The following is an 8,789-nucleotide window of genomic DNA, read 5'->3' on the forward strand; positions in this document are numbered from 1 at the left end:
CCAACTAGACACTGAAAGATTTACCTCACTTCTTCAATATACCTCAGCTTTCTTGAAGGGACCACACATCTAAATGAGTTACCTTTCACTGCTGCGTTGGCTCCAAATTGAATTAAGCTAGCAAAAAGACAGAGAAAATGCTGCAATTATATGTGTGTATCTCTGTTACTGGGAACTAAAAAAAATCTCACCCATACTCATAATGAGGTCCCACTCTGCCTTAGTCTATTTTTTTAATTTTATTTTATTTATTTTTTTATACAGCAGGTTCTTATTGTCTTAGTCTATTCTTAATGCTGAAAAAAATCAAATATATATTAAAATGTTAATGATACTAATCATTAATACTATGTTTTGATATTGGTAATCCTAGATGCTCCTAAAATAATGTTATTGAAATGACAGAAAAGCATGTTTTTGAGATTCAGTTATTCAACTCTAATAAAAGATTATTAACTCAATAAACCTAAGATCATAACAACATGTACCATTTATACATGCCAAGTTCTGTGCTCAGGACAAATATACATTAACTTTAATTCTTACAACAAAGTACATATTATTATCCCCACTTACATATGAGGAAATTGAGGCTCAGAGTGAGAAATTCACCCAAGTGACACAGCTTGGTAAGTGATTACCCAAGTCTAATCCAAGTATCTCGGATGGAGTGAGAGCCTTTGCAGTCATTAGAAGGCTCTGATACCAGGCAGAAACACTTGAGCAATAGGTTGGCAGAAGGCATAGAGCATCTGGCAACCTACCAAAGAATGTGAGGGTTGGGAGAAAGGATAGGAATAATATAAGGAAAAAAGAACTTAAGTCATTTAGAAGAAAAAAATACTAAGCTTACTTCATTTGAAAAACAGGGACTTCCCTGGTGGCGCAGTGGCTAAGAATTTGCCTTCTAATGCAAGGGACATAGGTTCGATCCCTTGTCAGGGAACTAGATCCCACATACATGCCACAACTAAGAGTTCACATGCCACAACTAAGGAGTCCACCAGCTGCAACTAAGAGTTCACATGCCACAACTAAGGAGTCCGCCGGCTGCAACTAAGGAACCCACGAGCTGCAACTAAGGAGCAGGTGGGCTGCAACTAAGGAGGAGGTGGGCTGCAACTAAGGAGCCCGTGAGCCATAACTAAGGAGGCTGTGAGCCACAACTAAGGAGCCTGCTTGCCACAGCTAAGACCCAGTGCAACCAATACATAAATTTTTTTAAAAAATGTGTACACTTTAAAAAGAAAACTAAAGCTAACAAACTCAAATATTTGTGTTTAAGTTTAAAAATTAATTAGATGTATTTAATAGAAAGTTCTTCCATATATTTGAAATATGATTCATTACATGAAAATAACATTTATTTAAAATACATGATTCATTTTTAACCTGATTTCAAAATTCTCTGACCCCACAGGGACCTCTAAGCAACTGACCACCCACCCTCTTCTCACTGCCTTTTATTCTTGCATGGCTACACTTCCTTGCTTACACAGTCTGAATTTTGTGGTCAAGAGTGCTATCACTTCCTTGTACATTCTCTCAACCTCTTAGCTCCTCTTTCACTTCTTTCTTGGCAAAACCCTTACCCTAGCTATATTCAAATTGGTTAGCTCTAAATCTCTACACACTCTGTTCCAATATCTGCAAGTTGAAAGTGTCTGAGAGAAATACACAAGGTCCCTGATTAGTGTCAATTTTTGATGTTATGTTTTGCCCTCATAATGGCAGCAACATTCTCAGAAAAATGCTAAGGAACTGGAAATAAGTAAGAACATGTGCAAAGATATGGTGACAAAGAAGTTTCCAGCATGTTTAGTGTCACTTTAAATTCTTGACCACGAACCACAAGTTGGCCAGACATGCTGACTGCAATCATACCGCGTTTCTAGTCTTCACTTTCCCACTTTCACAGCCAACTGTTTTAGACTTTCTCCTCTCTCCTCTAATTTTCCATAGCTCTCTCAACTTTCCTCCTGCTGATGACATGTCTCTATTTTACTGAGAAAACTAAAGCCATCAGAAGAGAATTTCTACAGATTCCCCCCCACATAACCACCTTCCAGCACAGAGTTCTTTCCTAAAAATTCCAGATGTGTACCTTTGACAGCCCACTAGGCAGCTCATCTCCATTCGGCTTCATCTCCAAATGGTAACATGTGCAAAACGGAGCTCCTGATACTCCCCCACCAAAACCTGCTTCCTCCACAGATCAGCCCTGTCAGTTGCTGCAGCTCCATCCTTCTAGATCCTCAGCCCAAAGACCTTTGAGCCATCCTGGATCCTGTTCCTCACAACCCACATACAGTCAGTCAGCAAATTCGGTTGGCTCTCCCTTTAAAATATATCTGGGGCTTGCCTGGTGGCGCAGTGGTTGAGAGTCCGCCTGCCGATGCAGGGGACACGGGTTCGTGCCCGGTCCGGGAAGATCCCACATGCCGCGGAGCGGCTGGGCCCGTGAGCCATGGCCGCTGAGCCTGCGCGTCCGGAGCCTGTGCTCCGCAACGGGAGAGGCCACGGCAGTGAGAGGCCCGCGTACCGTGAAAAAAAAAAAAAAAATATATATATATATATATATATATCTATCTCTGGATCCTCACCGCTTGGCATCACCTCCACCACTATCGCCCTAGTCTGACTCTACTACCTGTCCTATTAACACTTCATTTAGAACCCGACAATTTAAAACTTCTTCCACAATTTAAAACTCTCTAAAGGCTCCCATGTGAATTATAATAACAGCCGCCAATGCCACACATACCTGACTCTCCATGTCCTCTCCAACCAATTCCTCCTCTCCTCCTTTATTCCACGCCCCCCTACACAGCCTTGTCTCAGCAATCCCTATTCTCCTTCCCTTTCTTATTTTTCATAGAATTTTAAGTCACTTTCTAACAATCTGTAACTAGTTTTGCATTTTAGCTCTTGTTGCCTCCCCCCTCCATCAGAGTGGGAGCGTCTATCTCCTTTGTCCACTGATGTAACCTAGGCTTAGAACAGTATCAGACACAGAGCAGACTTCCAATACATATTCGTGGAATGGACATATGAATAAATGAATAAAATAATACCTCTCTTATATGCAGTAATGACCAGAATACCCTAACAACCACCAACTCTAGAAGTGATATAAGCTTAGTTATCTCATGATATCTTAGTTATTTCATATTACAGCTTTTATTATACATGCTAAACTATAGTTTATATTAAGGTCTACAGCATGTAACCCTAAAATGGCTGCTAACAAGACTGCAACAAAAGACATAAAAAAGGAAATAAAACAAGTAGAATCTATTTTTTAAAATAGATGATGTATTTGAATTTCATTGTTCTAAGAAGTTCTTCTGAATAACCTATTTTTTCAGAAGGTTTAAGGTTTATCCCTTAAGTATCAAAACAATTTCATCATGATAGAAATCATTATAAATGTGTTCTCAATTTTCCTACATTTTAAATACACTTTAAATAAATTTTCTTCTACACTTTAAATAAATTTTCTTCTACACTTTAAATAAATTTTCTTCTCAATTTTCTTAATTTTCCTACATTTTAAATACACTTTAAATAAATTTTCTTCTACACTTTAAATAAATTTTCTTCTACACTTTAAATAAATTTTCTTCTCAATTTTCTTAATTTTCCTACATTTTAAATACACTTTAAATAAATTTTCTTCTGAGAATTCAGCACCAATGCTCAAAGCACCAATTATTGCAAAGTACTGTATAAAGTGACGCCTTCAGGGTCTTCAGAGGCATATCCATAGGTTTTCATCCAGCAGTTGAAGACCCCCATGTTTTGAATGCTCCCATCTGATTTCATAGATTTGTATCTCCCTTGGCTGCCCAAATTATCTGCCTTTATCAAGATTGAACTTATACTTCCAACTATCTTAGAACAAATTGAATTAACAACCTCAATGGTCTTCAGGGAGCAGAATGTAGAAACTTAGAAGGCTTATTTAGTGAAACCTACTCTCACTGTTCAGAGATCGCTTCTCCTTATGTTTGTTTAATAAATAGGTACCGAAGAGCTACCACACGTCAGCCAAGTACTGTTCCAGGCACTGCACACAAAACGATGAAATGTTCTGTGTAAACTCCGTAGTTCTTGTCCTCAAAGAGCACACAGTCCAGGAGAGGGATCAGGCATGAAGTTCATGAGATTCCCTCATTACCTGAAATACTTCAGAGATTAATCCCCATGAGACAAATTGTGACATGTTTAGGGCCAGGTTTCACAGCAGCAAACACTAAGAGCATTAAACCATTAACCAATAGGTAAGTTCTGAAATGGAGCTAGACCAGATAAGTGTTCATTTTGAAAACTAGAGCCAAAGTATCTTTTTAAACTGGCAGAACACAAATTTCCTAGTGTGCTATCTCATACTCATTTATATGAAAGAGGGCAACCTTTAGCTCTATGTGATAAGCTGTGTATTTGTGTGTGTGTAAAACATGATAAACACACTGTATTGTAATCTAAAGATATGCTTTACAAAATTATTCAAAAGAAAGGGGAATGAGCTATGATTATTTGTTTCATATCTGCTCTATACGACATCTGGTTCACTGCTTTAACCAGTACCTGGACAATGCTCAGCACATGGCAAGGACTCAATGAATATTTTGAAATAAATTAACTAGTGTCCAGTCAGGTTCATGGTGGTATACTATGCATCCAGGGAACGAGTATTCTTCAAATAAGAAAAATCTCAAGAGGATAAAGGTCAAGCGATCAAAACAGTGTGCAAAAAGTATTGTTGAATGATGGAGTGGGGTTCTTTGCTGGGATTCTACTTGGTTAATTCCATCCTGATCTTTGAAATCCAAGGTGACCTAAAGCCACTGACCTTTCCCAGAGATGACAATTACATTTGTCCTCAGACTGTTGATGACTTAAGTTGTGTTAAATCAGTGATGCTGGACTGGCTGCAATTCCTGCCTACCTTCAGGGACATTTGATAGTACCTAGACACATTTTTGATGGTCACAACTGAGGGGGCGAGGGCTAATGGAGAGAGGCCATGGATGCTATTATAACGCACAGGACAGCCCCCCAAAGCAAAGAATACTTTGGCCCCAAATGCCAATAATGCCACTGTTGAAAACGCTGGTCTACAGCAAGCCACCACATTGGTTCAAGGGAGAGGTAACTAGCAGAGTGCAAAGAGGACTTTTGCAGTCAGTCATAAGCTCAAATACTGATTCTAACCGTTCAGCCCCAGTGAGACTTTGTATAACCCTCAGTTTCCCCATCAGAAAAATAAGACCTTCTCTTTAGGTTTGTTGTAAGGAGTTAATATATGAAAGGTGAATGACACATAATAGACCAATATTATGAGTGCACTTACTAACTGCTTGATGCCAACATCTCAGCCAGGTAGGAAAAGTATTTTAAAGATAAGGTTAGTCAGCCCTGAACCAAGATAGTGGAGTAGAAGGATGTGCTCTCACTTCCTCTTGTGAGAACACCAGAATCACAACTAGCTGCTGGACAATCATCGACAGGAAGACACTGGAACTCACTAAAAGATACCCCACATCCAAAGCCAAAGGAGAAGCCACATTGAGACAGTAGGAGGGGCGCAATCACAGTAAAATCAAATCCCGTAACTGCTGGGTGGGTGACTCACAGACTGGGGAACACTTATACCATAGAAGTCCACACACTGGAGTGAAGGTTCTGAACCCCACGTCAGGCTTCCCAACCTGGGGGTCCAGCAACAAGAGGAGGAATTCCTAGAGAATCAGACTTTGAAGGCTAGTGGGATTTGACTGCAGGACTTTGACAGGGCTGGGGGAAACAGAGACTCCACTCGTGGAGGGCACACACAAAGTAGTGTGCGTATCGGGACCCAGGGGAAGGAGCAGTGAACCCAGGGGAGATCGAACCAGACCTACCTGCTAGTGTTGGAGGGTCTCCTGCAGAGGCGGGGGTGGCTGTGGCTCACCGTGGGGACAAGGACACTGGCAACAGAAGTTCTGGGAAGTACTCCTTGGCGTGAGCTCTCCCAGAGTCTGTCATTAGCCCCACCAAAGAGCCCAGGTAGTCTCCAGTGCTGCGTTGCCTCAGGCCAAACAACCAACAGGGAGGGAACGCAGCCCCATCAGTCAGCAGTCAACTGGATTAAAGTTTTACTGAACTCTGCCCACCAGAGCAACACCCAGCTCTACCCACCACCAGTCCCTCCCATCAAGCCTCTTAAATAGCCTCATCCACCAGAGGGCAGACAGCAGAAGCAAGAAGAACTACAATCCTGAAGCCTGTGGAACAAAAACCACATTCACAAAAAGATAGACCAGAAGAAAAGGCAGAGGGCTATGTACCAGATGAAGGAACAAGATAAAACCTCAGAAAAACAACTAAATGAAGTGGAGATAGGCAACCTTCCAGAAAAAGAATTCAGAATAATGATAGTGAAGATGATCCAGGACCTCGGAAAAAGAATGGAGGCAAAGACTGAGAAGATGCAAGATACATTTAACAAAGACCTAGAAGAATTAAAGAACAAACAAACAGAGGTTAACAATACAATAACTGAAATGAAAACTACACTAGAAGGAATCAGTAGCAGAATAACTGAGGCAGAAGAACGGATTAGTGACCTGGAAGACAGAATGGTGGAATTCACTGCTGCAGAACAGAATAAAGAAAAAAGGATGAAAAGAAATGAAGACAGCTTAAGAGACCTCTGGGATAATGTTAAACGCAACAACATTTGCATTATAGGGGTCCCAGAAGGAGAAGAGAGAGAGAAATGGCCAGAGAAAATATTTGAAGAGATTATAGTCGAAAACTTCCCTAACATGGGAAAGGAAATAGCCACCTAAGTCCAGGAAGAACAGACAGTCCCATACAGGATAAACCCAAGGAGAAACATGCCCAGACATATAGTAATCAAATTAGCAAAAATTAAAGCCAAAGAAAAATTATTGTAGCAAGGGAAAAACGACAAATAACATACAAGGCAACTCCCATAAGGTAAACAGCTGATTTCTCAGCTGTTAGAAACTCTACAAGCCAGAAGGGAGTGGCATGATATACTTAAAGTGATGAAAGGGAAGAACCTACAACCAAGATTACTCTAACCGGCAAGGATCTCACTCAGATTTGATGGAGAAATCAAAAGCTCTACAGACAGACAAAAGCTAAGAGAATTCAGCACCACAAAAGCAGCTCTACAACAAATGCTAAAGGAACTTCTCTAAGTGGGAAAAACAAGAGAAGAAAAGGACCTACAAAAACAAACCCAAAACAATTAAGAAAATAGTCATAGGAACATACATATCAATAATTACCTTAAACGTGAATGGATTAAATGCTCCAACCAAAGACACAGGCTTGCTGAATGGATACAAAAACAAGACCCATATATATGCTGTCTACAAGAGACCCACTTCAGATCTAGGGACACATACAGACTGAAAGTGAGGGGATGGAAGAAGATATTCCATGCAAATGGAAATCAAAAGAAAGCTGGAGTAACAATACTCGTATCAGAAAAACCTCAAATAAACAATCTAACCTTACACCTAAAGGAACTAGAGAAATAAGAACAAACAAATCCCAAAGTTAGCAGAAGGAAAGAAATCATAAAGATCAGAGCAGAAATAGATGAAATAGAAACAAAGAAAACAATAGCAAAGATCAATAAAACTAAAAGCTGGTTCTTTGAGAAGATAAACAAAATTGATAAACCATTAGCCAGACTCATCAAGAGGGAGAGGACTCAAATCAATAAAATTAGAAATGAAAAAGGAGAAGTTACAACAGACACTGCAGAAATACAAAGCATCCTAAGAGATTACTACAAGCAACTCTATGCCAATAAAATGGACAACCTGGAAGAAATGGACAAATTTTTAGAAAGGTATAACCTTCCAAGACTGAACCAGGAAGAAATAGAAAATATGAACAGACCAACCACAAGTAATGAAATTGAAACTGTGATTAAAAATCTTCCAACAAACAAAAGTCCAGGACCAGCTGGCTTCACAGGTGACTTCTATCAAACATTTACAGAAGAGCTAAAACCCATCCTTCTCAAACTCTTCCAAAAAACTGCACGTGAAGGAACACTCCCGAACTCATTCTATCAGGCCACCATCACCCTGATACCAAAACCAGAGAAAGATACTACAAAAAAAGAAAATTACAGACCAATATCACTGATGAATATAGATGCAAAATTCCTCAACAAAATACTAGCAAACAGAATCCAACAACACATTAAAAGGATCATACACCAAGATCAACTGGGATTTATCCCAGGGATGCAAGGATTCTTCAATATACGCAAATCAATCAATGTGATACACCATTTTAACAAATTGAAGAATAAAAACCATATGATCATCTCAATAGATGAAGAAAAAGCTTTTCACAAAATTCAACACGCATTTATGATAAAAACTCTCCAGAAAGTGGGCATAGAGGGAAACTACCTCAACATAATAAAGGCCATATATGACAAACCCACAGCAAACATCATTCTCAATGGTGAAAAACTGAAAGCATTTCCTCTAAGATCAGGTACAAGACAAGGATGTCCACTCTCACCACTATTATTCAACATAGTTTTGGAAGTCCTAGCCATGGCAATCAGAGAAGAAAAAGAAATAAAAGGAATAGAAATTGGAAAAGAAGAAGTAAAACTGTCACTGTTTGCAGATGACATGATACTATACTAAAGATGCTACCAGAAAACTACTAGAGCTAATCAATGAATCTGGTAAAGTTGCAGGATACAAAATTAATGCACATATATCTCTTGCATTCCTATA

At 39.5% G+C, this 8,789-nt stretch overlaps 1 protein-coding gene across 1 annotated transcript in view; it reads right to left on the minus strand.

Moving 5' to 3' along the window:
- The window catches only part of ATP10D (ATPase phospholipid transporting 10D (putative)), a 95,816-nt gene extending 89,320 nt beyond the window's left edge, over positions 1–6,496 (minus strand). The window contains 1 exon segment of the mRNA XM_033425490.2: positions 5,907–6,496. The gene's annotated coding sequence lies outside the window, so the exon portion shown is untranslated.
- Between the last annotated feature and the right edge of the window lie 2,293 nt (positions 6,497–8,789).

The sequence above is a fragment of the Orcinus orca genome, chromosome 4 (genome assembly GCF_937001465.1).
Source record: "Orcinus orca chromosome 4, mOrcOrc1.1, whole genome shotgun sequence".
In the NCBI taxonomy this organism is placed as follows: domain Eukaryota; kingdom Metazoa; phylum Chordata; class Mammalia; order Artiodactyla; family Delphinidae; genus Orcinus; species Orcinus orca.